The sequence below is a fragment of the Sitodiplosis mosellana genome, unplaced genomic scaffold, assembly GCF_009176505.1.
Source record: "Sitodiplosis mosellana isolate CC-2019 unplaced genomic scaffold, AAFC_SMos_1.0 Smas_scaffold_3, whole genome shotgun sequence".
Classification (NCBI taxonomy): domain Eukaryota; kingdom Metazoa; phylum Arthropoda; class Insecta; order Diptera; family Cecidomyiidae; genus Sitodiplosis; species Sitodiplosis mosellana.
In genome coordinates this window covers 808,628-820,603 of record NW_022595246.1, presented here as the reverse complement: position 1 = coordinate 820,603, position 11,976 = coordinate 808,628, and the positions used below count along the sequence as shown (strand labels likewise).

General features: G+C 36.4%; 1 long non-coding RNA gene across 1 annotated transcript; it reads left to right on the top strand.

The window, feature by feature from the left end:
• The first annotated feature begins 783 nt into the window (after nucleotides 1-783).
• LOC129566542 (uncharacterized) lies at nucleotides 784-1,951 on the top strand. The gene is made up of 3 exons (XR_008687737.1): nucleotides 784-876; nucleotides 938-991; nucleotides 1,829-1,951. It is a non-coding gene; the product is annotated as an uncharacterized LOC129566542 (long non-coding RNA).
• The last annotated feature ends 10,025 nt before the right edge of the window (nucleotides 1,952-11,976 follow it).

Below are 11,976 nucleotides of genomic sequence, written 5' to 3'. Positions count from 1 at the left end.
AGAGACACCTCTTCATTGTGCTGCTACCCATGGTAATTTTGAATACTTTTTTTGAGTACTATGCGCATTAGTATTGCTTAGCAGCAAGCATTGAATATGCTTTGGCCAATAGACAAGCATATCGCGATGCAATACAGTTGACATCACACACAACTGCGACACACACAACTATCGTGCAAACAAACGTCGCAAATACAGCCATCGCAACCAACTCACACACAAAACCGACTAGCATACATACACGGGTGTCAGAGTTGTGTGTGATGTCTACTACGCTTCGTCAGTGCAGCCTTGATCTGAATTATTTTTCAGGTCACAAGAGTGTCGCCGAACTTCTCATCCACAAAGGAGCCAATGTTCATAGTGAAACTAATAGGAAAGAGACACCTCTTCATTATGCTGCTGCCCATGGTAATTTTGAATACTTTTTTCGAGTACTATGCGCATTAGTATTGCTTAGCAGCAAGCATTGAATATGCTTTGGCCAATAGACAACTCACACACAAAACCGACTAGCATACATACACGGGTGTCAGAGTTGTGTGTGATGTCTACTAAATGGGAAATTGGATTAATTTTTTCATCGATCTGAATTATTTTTCAGGTCACAAAAATGTCGCCGAGGTTCTCATCAACAAAGGCGCCAATATGGATGTCATGAATGATTTTTATAATACACCTCTTCATTATGCTGCTTTATATGGTAATGTTGAATAGTTATTTTCACAAAATAAAGAATCGATTTGATCTTTTTCATCGATCCAAATTATTTCTAAGATCACGAAAATGTTGCTGAACTTCTCATCAAAAAAGGAGCCAAAGTTGATGTTAGAAATCTTGCGAATCTAACACCTCGTCAGTTAGCTGTTAGGCATGGTACTGCTGACTATATTAAATACCGCTTCGATCTTTTTCATTGATCTGTATTATTTTTCAGGTCACAATAATATTGCAGAACAATTGGAATAGATTCAATATGCTGCCAACAATGGTAATGTTGAATATTTTACTTTTCCGTGCACTTTGTTAAGGGAATTGAAATGGAAAGACTTTTTCAATCTACGATTAAATTTTAAATAAAACACCTTAAAGTGACTTTGCTTTTTCAAATTTCAAACATAAATCAATATGAATATTTATTTATAAACGAAATTTTGGTTCGGATGCATTTCGACATTTGTCATCCTCAGCGAGTATCAAATTACACTGGACTCAGCTCTCTGTTTGCGATTGTGAGTGAGAGAAAAAAGAAGAAAAGTAAATACAGAAAGCAAAACATGTAACAATGTGGTGCGAGCGTACGCCAAAAAATTACAACAACTAAAACAATAAAACTCGGTGTGAACACACAAAGACACAACAAACCTCAAAATGAGACCCATTCGATTTTTATTGGCTTCAAATTTTCTGAGATTTCATTTTTTGGTGAAAAAATGAAATTCTTAAAGTTTCACGTTGATCGCGATTCACATTTGCATAAGTTTGGTTTTTGGCCCTCAAATTTTTCTTGAAATTTCCTTGAAATTTATTTTGTATTTGGATGTGTAATCGATTCCGATTGACTTCAAACTCTCAGATTCTTATTTTTTCGCCATAAATCTTAGAAAGTTTAAAGCCATTCGGAATCGATTTACAAGTACCTCCCATACGGAATTGTCGTAATTTCGACTAAAATGACCGACTTTCACTGAAAATATGCAATTTTATACAAAATATGATAAAAAGCACGAACAACTTTACGGAAAAAAACGGGATTACGAATGTAATTCCCTTTATATTTTCACAAAACAAGAAATTGTTTGACCTTAAGTCGATCTGTATTTTCCAGGTGGCGAATAGCTGAATAATCGGATGATTTCCTTCGATTCCCGTTTTCGATTGTCCTGTAGAAGAATTATTCCAATATATTTTTTGTCAATCTTTGACCATATCAATTTGTGTGGTCAACAATATTAGTATTGTTGCTTTGTTCAACCATCAACTTTTCTGTTGCGCTTTTAACACTTTGACGTTTCTTCACACTTTTTACCTATTTCACGAAAAAAACGCGTTTTTTCTTATCATTTTTCACGGAACTGATAAGAGATAACGAGATGGTGTCTATGGCAAAGTTGTAGCTCTGGTCGAAAAAAAACAATTTCAATGTTGTGCCCTAATTTGAGTAATGTGGCCCTAATTTGTATAGTAATTTAGATCTCAACCGTTGTACAACTAGATGCAAGCATGTGGAAACCGAATAAATAATAATAATAATCCGTCAGAAGTTGTAACCACCCATGGTTACATATGGGGCAGTGCACGAACCAAACATATTAAGACGTTGTGATGCAAAGTATATGTCATCCAAGGCACCAAATCAGGCGGTGTTCTTCATGGCCGGTGGAGATACGCCGGATGGTGAAATTGTTGAACCACCTGGCAATTCTAGCGGACGAGTTGTCACAGAAAAGTATGACAAAATCATGGGCATCAAGCAGGGTGTAAATGGAACGTCAACAGGTGGTCGCGGAATCTTTCTTCCCATTTCCCTCTTCCTTGATTTTATCAATGATCCAAAGGTGGATTGAATATAATGAACTTATCCTAACATTCCTTTTAATTTCATCACTAAACTTATTGCAGAGCGTGGCGGCGAAAAAGTAATGTGCTTTTATTTGCAGCTGTCCTCATTGCTTGTTATTTACTATCTATTTATTTTAACTGTTTTTGTTTCGAATAAGGGTTTTTATGCGATGAGAAATTCGTTTCTTGTCGTCTTTTTTCCCTGTCATTCCATTCCATATCAAAGTTAAATAAACAATATATAAATGCGAATATATGAGAAAAGTGCATTTCATTTTATTTTCCATTGATCGTTGTGCAGTTATACGATTATCGTGGTTAGATAGGGTTGTTGCCAAACTTATAAGCACTATTTACATGTAATTTGTCCACTGATTTGTGCAAAGAAATCGAACGAAAATAGGTGAAATGACGAGAAAACATGATTTATGCAAATGGCTTACATGATTTCAAGGATAAAAATCACAAGGCAAATACAATAGACGTCAACAGCGAGTACAACTACGATTTGGTTTGACGTTTTGCTATCAAGTTAGTCCAAGTAGCTTAAATGTAAGTTGAGTAACAGTAAAGTACTGAGCTTCATGTCAAGTCTACTGTTAAGTCTAAACCTTAATGATTTCTACAAAAATCAATAGATGGCGTTAGGGTCCAGCATTCGCCTTGTAATAAAAATGGAATTGGCCAGTTTATAGGCGGAATGCGGACCATTTTTGTGTTCCTGAAGAGATAGGAGACAGATACTTCATGCAATGTTCTGAAACATTTCAAGATATTCATTTTTGCTTGAGAAACTGGCCTCGTATTTCTCACCAGGAACGCATATATGATTCCCATGTAACTATGCGCATTTGCCTAATCCCATTTTTATAATCAACAACACATATATATGTACATGATGACCCTTCATCACGAATTGAACAAAAAAGTACCCTTAAAGTAAATTCATATCATCAGTGCGCACTCCAACATCAAATACACTAAATTCCTTTGGCGCACACGTATAGCGGTTGTTTTTTCATTCCATTTGAACAAACACAAAACTGGTGTGTTGAGCTTAAGCTGTTTTCGAAAATGATTATTCGTTTATTGTGCGAAGTTTCGCTCTTATTAGGAGCATCATCAGGCTGGAGAACAAAAATGTACACAAAAAACAATGAGGAAGTGTTGAAACAATTGGCAACAGCTGAAAATAACCAAATTACGAACCAGTTACATCTGAATTTAAAATGTTTTCGAACGTTTTCCATTTTTTTCATCAATTTACACAAATTGTATCAGCTACACGTTTCCGCGAAAGGAATTTTGTTATTGAGCTTTCGAAAATGATTATTCGTTTATTGTGTGACGTTTCGCTCTTATTAGGAGCATCATCAGGCTGGAGAACAAAAATGTACACAAAAAACAATGAGGAAGTGTTGAAACAATTGGCAACAGCCGAAAATAACCAAATTACGAACCAGTTACATCTGAGTTTAAAATTTTTCGAACGTATTCCATTTTTTTCATCAATTTACACAAATTGTATCAGCTACACGTTTCCACGAAAGGAATTTTGTTATTGAGCTTCATTTAGTGTCTGAATATGATTACACTAAGCAACAACAAGAAACAACCACAGAGAAGAGAACTTATTTACAAAGTTTTTTGGGGCCACTTTATCCAAATCTGGAGCGTTAGTTTTGCTCTGGCACGTCTAGTTTTGAAGATACGTCCATTGCGGCTTCCGTATCAGATTTGGATAAAGTGGGCCAAAAAAACCTTGGAAATGAGTCTCTACTTCTTGGGAGAATTTCGTTTTCGAAATTTGTTGCATAGTGTTAGTAGACCTCAATTCATAAATTCCATAACTAAAAAATACCACAATTCATCAATTATACGTTGCATGGCACGTGTCAGCTATTAGTTGATGAATGGTATAAAAGAGGCAGTACTGCATAGGGAAGACCAAACGAATTCAAAGGATCTTCTAAAGAAGCACAAGACGGTTCTCTACTCTCTACTCTGTTTGGTTGGCAAATTAAAATGAATCTACTATACGGTTTGTTTTCGGTGCTATTTATCGTTGAATTTCCGGTAAGTTCTTTTCTTTTCTTTCATCATTTTCACTTTTGTCCAATAAAATACGATATTTCTGTAGAACTGAACATTTTTTGCATTAATTTCAGAGCGTGAAACCAACTCCACCTCCGCTTACACCTAACGAAGCTAAATTTATAGCCGATATAGAGGCACCGGGAAGTAAGTGTGCATTCGAAATTCGAACTAAATCAAACGTCTTCAACCTTCAAACCGTAAAATGTATTTTCTAACGTTGTTCGTAAAATCGGTGCGTGAGTGCCCATAATGCATTTTATATGGGAAATGTCAGTTTTTTCTTAAATTTTTATTTTTGAATGTAAATATTTCAGAATTTGTTGATCGGAAAAGTATGAAAATTACTTTGAAATGTGATAAAATTCATAAAAAATCGAAAGACAACAGCAAGTTTCTTGGAAATTTTTCAATAAAGTGGGAATTGTAATGTTGATCTCTTCACAAAAATGAAGGCAAAAACATATACATACAAATTCCACTATGGCCGATTTTGACGTCAAAAATTGAGATTTGGATCAAAAAGTTATGTATATCACTAGAAAGCACACGCATATAATCTTGTATTGAATACATACAAAATACGAAGTGTGAAATTGTAAAGCGCCGTCCATAAATGACGGCAAAATTCAGTACTAATTGGTGTGATTTCGCAACATTTCACAATATGTCGAAATCACTTACGGCTATTTACAGATGATTTTGCCGTCAATTATGGATGGCGCTCTACAATTGTTCAAAGTGTGAAGATAAGCAGGTGCTAGAAAGGTCTTGAAAAGTAGATGTCATTTTTGGTATAAAACTTCAAAATGGGCCGGTATTTGGCCGTTGGATTTTTTTTGGCCAAAATTGATAAAATGGCCATATTTTGATAAAATGATGATCGATTTTGATGTTTTATAACTCAAATTACATATACTGTTCAAGATGTTTTCAATGATGTATATTTCATAGTTCCCACATTAATTTTTATACGCAATTTATCGAAAAATGTATATATACTCGGGCACCCATTTTACGTATAGCGTATCACACATGTTTACGTGCATATGTGGTAAGATAGTGCGCGTATGTGGGTATGTTAACGCAATTTTCGTAGCCAAATGTTCAACGAATCGAACCATAGTTATTTTATTAATTTATGATAAGAAATAATTAAGATATAAGCATTCAAATTTGGTTTTGGGCACACAGTGCCCAATTTACGGTTTGAAGGTTAACGTCACTTTTTTAAATTTTAAATAGAGGAGAGGCAAAAGTGGAGATTCTTCATGATTTATACTCAAGAGAAAAAATACCCTTCGAATCTGCGGTGTACGTATCGCTCACGCTATGCGTTCGCTCTTTTTCTGCCTTATTCACACGTACATTATATTCGTCATACAAAACAACGGCAGAACCTAAGTGTAGAACGCATGCGATGCGCTTCAGTTGTGTGTAACGATATTGACGCAAGACCGTATGCATTAGTATTGGTGTGAGAAGCGCGAACGTTTAGTGTATCCGCATGCCAGTTATGGACAAGATATTGTCCTAGGGACAATATCGTCCGAAGACAATCGAGAACTGTTTATTTGTTTTTATTGCTTTATTTCTTAGATGTTTCACAGTTCACAGGTCAGTTAAGACTGAAAATCTATGTTCGATTGTTCGCCTTTTATAGCAAATATCTGACATGAAACTATCGTTAAACCTACTTTGATTTAAATGATTTACATGTGATTGAAAAACTTAAATCTAAGACGCCTTTGGCTCAAACCTAATAACAAACATTTGTTTCTTAAAAATCATCATAGCAAGCATATCGTCCGCTGTACGCTTCCGTCTACTCTCATCACTCTTCCCATTTTTCAAATGAAATCGTCCTCGAATTTTTAATGATGTTCATCATTTGGGTTAGGTTGAGGCTTTGTGGAGTGATGTTTTTCTTTGTTGAATAGCAGAAGAGATTTTCAGAGGGTCTCTTCTTGATGTTGACATGTCTTCTTCCTAGATGGTCTGGTCTGTTGTTGGTGTGGTGGTGTTAATTTGGGACAGAATTTGTTAGCTGCGCTGATTGAAACATGGTGGGTGATTGGTGTTGATCTGGTCCTGATTCTTGGCTTCAGTTGTTGGAAGAGTGCGTCTCGTTCAAATTGTTCTGTGATTTCGACGTGGAGATATGGTTATTCTTTGATTTTCGAGTCAGAATTTGTCTTGTTGGTGGTGATGAGAGGATGGTTTCTGATGTGTTCACATGGTGCAGGAATCATTTCAGGAGCGGTTTCACTTCTTCTGTGTTTAGGTTCTCCCATCTGGTCTTGGTGTGAACTTGATGATTTGACTCTGGTGTCCTTTCTTGAGGGGCTTTTGGTGATTTGCGACTACGTGGCGCAGACGTAGTTACATTCTGCCGTTGTTTTGTATGACGAATATAGTGTACGTGTGAATAAGGCAGAAAAAGAGCGTACGCATAGCGTGAGCGATACGTACACCGCAAAAATGAAGAGTATTTTTTCTCTTGAGTAAACATAAATATTCATTCTGAGATGTTTTTCTATTACAGAATTTCTTACTGTTTACAAAAACCGTTTTGCCGATGCTGACGAAAATATTAAACTAACATTTAATGCAATCATTTTGTCGAAAACGAAGATTTTGACCTGTGCGCATAGTGTGCTCGGCGCCCCATATGTCTACGTAACCGTTAATAAACTATCAAGAAATGCGACAAAACTTAAAGTCACTAAAGACCAGATACAAGTTCATGAGAGATACGCATTGTCGGGATTCACATTTAACGTTGCCAAGATTACACTTAAAGAACCGTTGGAGTTCAACGATAACGTTGGCAGCATCGATTCGGTGGACAAACATTACAAAATGAATGACCCGTCCGAAACGGTCACTGTCTACGGTGATGTGGTATTGGATGGAACAAATAAAACGAGGCGTTATGATACAAAGTATTCAGATGGCACCAAATGCAAACCGAAAGTGCACTCCCTATTTGATGCAGATTATTTGATGTGTTACACTTTAGATGAAAGCATGGGAACTCCCGCTACGTTTGGAGGCCCAATGATTTCGAAAAAGAATAACAAACTCGTGGGCATGACCATAATTCGTTATCCTAATGAGCCAGTTATTTTTCAACCGATTGCACCGTTGCTTGATTGGATCCAGAAGACATATAGAGAACGGAGGCGATACGCTACCTTATACCCCGTTGATTGATTCAATTCTCTCTTCCTGTTGAAACTAACTACTTAAATAAAACACCTAGATTTCTGTTTACAAGGTGTATGGGTAATACCTTTATGAATTGAAATCAAAATTGAAACGCGTCTGTTTTCAATTAGTTTTAATATTCAACTGAATTCTTTAATAAAAATTTGCTCTACAATCTGCTGAACTGGTTTAACTGCAATATTCAAACTGCTGATGTTGCATACATAGGTGTATGACCCGATTTGCTGCTATTCAAATGTGCATATTATTATATTACATATTACATATTTGTTGGTCTCTCCAACACAAGGAATCTGGAGCAAGCTCATCTTTTATTAACCAGAAAAATGTTGGCTCATTGGAATAGAGGAAAAAAGCATTTTTCTACTGTAAAAAAACCTCTTGCTCATAAAGCTCCTGCCCATAGCTCATTGCTCTAGATTCTCTAAATGTTCTAATGCTCTCACTCCTCATACTCAATTCATTTATGCCTTGAACGCTCATGTTCAACTCAACGAATCAGCTCTTTTGTTGTTGCCGCTTTGGCGCACACTGCCGCACTGACTGACTTTGTTTGTGTGTTATTTGTTCTCACATTGTTCGTTGCTCATTTCTCCTTCTTTACTTCTCCTTCCCATCGAACCGTCCCCCGTTGAATTCTCAATCAAAGAGTGAGGATTCAAAAGAGAGGGAAACGTGCACAATCTGCTGAACTTAATTTTCTTTGCTCCAAACCACTATACTTAGATGCTCAATTCAATCTCTATTTTTATCTCTCGAAATTATATTTTTTGCTCGAATTTTGGCACTTTTGCTCTTTGTTTTAATGTTGTGAACGATGCTCTTGTTCAATGTAATCACTTAGTTCTTCTGATGATATTTCGAATCGTTGTCCTCTCGGAAGGAAGCGCGCTGCTTCCGAAAGACTTATCTCTGAGTCGGTGGCATCAGATTGCTCACCCTTTTTTGCATACGTCTTTGGACAGATGGTCGAGTTGTGAAGGAGATCACATTGCCAACATTCATCATATGGGCATACGTCTTCCGGATGATAGCCACGCATAGAATTACCGCAAATCCGATGAGTACGCAAGTATTCCAAACGACCCTCTAATTGCAGAAAGAGGAAATTGTCGCACTTGAACAGGTGATGTTGATTCGATCCACAATCGATGCATTGATTTTCTAAGTCGTCCTTCTTTATCTTTCTTCGTGGAGATGGTGATGGATTGGATGGTTTGCTTTTTGCGGCTGGTCGACGATCGGTTGACGTATCTCTTGCCCGACGAACTGCTTGCACTTGAGGTGGTGCTGCACTTGCACCACTTGCCTTTTTACTCACTGCGGCATAAGTTTTTCCAGCTCCGTGCACCTCAAGATATTGGTCGATTCGCGACAAGAATTCACGCAAAGAGCTCAACGTTACATTTGGTTCAAAGAGGCCGAATTGCCATTGGGGGCGTATGTTTTCATTAAATGAGTTCGTCACAGCTGCAATAATCATACCGGCAACTGATTCCAACGAAATCGATGAATGCACCACTTTGTTGACAATTTTCACAAATGTTTCTCCCAATTTCCGCACATGTTAAGCTGTTGCCTGCACTGGCAATGGAGTAATATTCCACAAACTTTCCAGAATTTGATTTATTTCGCTCAAAGCACTTATTGAGAATTGGGCGATGGATTTCTGTGCTTGCTCTGACCACTGTGCTGAATTTGCAACGGAAACTTTCGGTTTCTGAAATACAGCTTGTTGTTGTTGCACTGGCTCAGCTCTTACAGACGGTGGTGCCATTACACCTTGTGCACGGTTTGGAATTGACTTGGGCAATTCAAGATTCATACTTGATGATGGCAACGTCGCAATTTCCTTTTGTTGTTGGCTCTGAGTCGAGACTGGCTCTTGCACTGAAACGGTAGTTTCCTTGAATTTTTTCACTGCACCTTTATCGACCGATGGTTTTGATTCAGTCAATATTGGCTCCGGTGCTCGTGTTTGCTCGGATTTTTGTGATTCCGATTCACCCTGTCCACCGGCTGCACCAATTTGTTGTGCACTTTCCCTGCACTTCGTTTTCGAACGTATTCCATTTTTTTTTCATCAATTTACACAAATTGTATCAGCTACACGTGTCCACGAAAGGAATTTTGTTATTAAGCTTCATTTAGTGTCTGAATACAAGGGGAGAGACACCAACGCTAGTTTCACTAATTTATTCTATTGTTTCCTAATATATGATATTTTTGCTAGTTCCCCTCAATAAAAGTGCTATTTTTTCCTATGTGCAACGTGACAGTTTGACAGTTCACGTACAAGTAACACTCATCAAGTTATTGTTGTATGCTTGGAAAGAAAGCAAAAAAATTATATTTTGGCAATTTTTCTAATGTAATTTCATAGAAAAGAACAAATTGTTCCATTTAATTTCATAAAATAACTCGAAAACTTTGTTTTCAACGGTTAAAAACAGTAAATAACAAATCGCTATTTCTTCAATAATATTGCTATTAAAAATAGGCACAAAAATTTCGAACGAGTTAAACAATGATTTGGGAGTTCCTCAGGGTTCAATTCTAAATCCACTTCTGTTCATTTTGTACATTGATAATTATAGCCAAATGTTTGAAATATTGTAAAGCAAAAAATTGTTTGAAATATTGTAAAGCGAAAATATGAATACACGAAAAACAATGGCCAACACAAATTTGACAGAATGGAGCTACACCTGGACTTGGGTGTCATTTTTGACATGAAACTCACATTTGCCAACCACATTGATACGACAGTAGCTAGTGCACACGGTGCATTAGGTTTTATTAAGCGAACACTGAAAAACAAGTTCACTGTAGAATCAGCAAAAATGTAATATTGTGCATTAGTTCGATCGAAATTAGAGTATGCTAGTGTAGTGTGGCATCCATACCACCAGTCATACATTGACAAAATAGAATCAATTCAAAAAAACTTTTTAATCTGGGCACTTAGAGGAATTTACCGAAGTGATGTTAACTACAGCTTGCCATCTTATGAATTTAGATGTGATAATTTGAATATTCAGCCGCTTTGGAGGCGGCGTATAAATGCCTCAGTACTTTTAATTTATGATCTCTTATTAGGAAAAATAATTAGCATGTCACTGAGAGAAAGAATTGTATATACGAGACGATTAGACAATAGGAACCAAAGAAATGTGAGAAACAGAGACTTAGTCAGAATTGAAACGTATGGCACGGACTATGCCCGTAACCAACCGTTTATTCTAGCGTGTAGATATATTAACAAAGTAAGACAATCGTTTTTAGATTCGGCATCAAGACAAAAATTTAGTCGGAATGTATTCAATTTAGATAATCGTGTATTTGAAGAATTGTATGTATAGTGATGAGCGGTGAACACAATCGGATGCCACAGAGTGTCATTTCGAAGTCATTAGGGCTGGTGACTGGGCTATCCGATCGGGGAGTGTTTCATTGCTGGTTTAAAATTGTATTTTGTAAATGAATTGTATGATATTATTCAGTCTGTGATTAGACGGTGAAATAAACAATAATAACAATAATAAGATCTTGTTTACATAATTGCTGATAGTATCGAAGATGCAATCGAAAAATTAAATGAAGATTTAGCCACCTTATACAATCTACTATGCCAAAACAAATTAAAACTAAATGTGACTAAAACAAAAGGAATGGTGATCACTTACCAAAATATCGATAGAAATGAGATAAATATTTACATAAACGGGCAAAGACTTAAAATTGAAAATAAAATAAAATATCTGGGAATTATTATTGATGACAAACTCAATTTTAATGAGAACATTGACCATGTATGTAAGAAAATAGGAAGCAAAATTAGCGTAATTGGAAGATTAAGAAATGAATTGAACTGCAGCCAAAAAACTAAATAGCATGTTGCAAAAGTGCCTCACTGTCATTTTGTATGAAAATTCTACAAAACGATTTGAGCGCTGTTCGTATGATTACATGACGGCTTTCATTTGAACTAATGTGAGGTACATTTCAAAAGTAAATTGCAACATGCTATTTATATAAGTCAATTATAGAACCACATTTTACTTATTGTGCTTCCATTTTGTATTTATC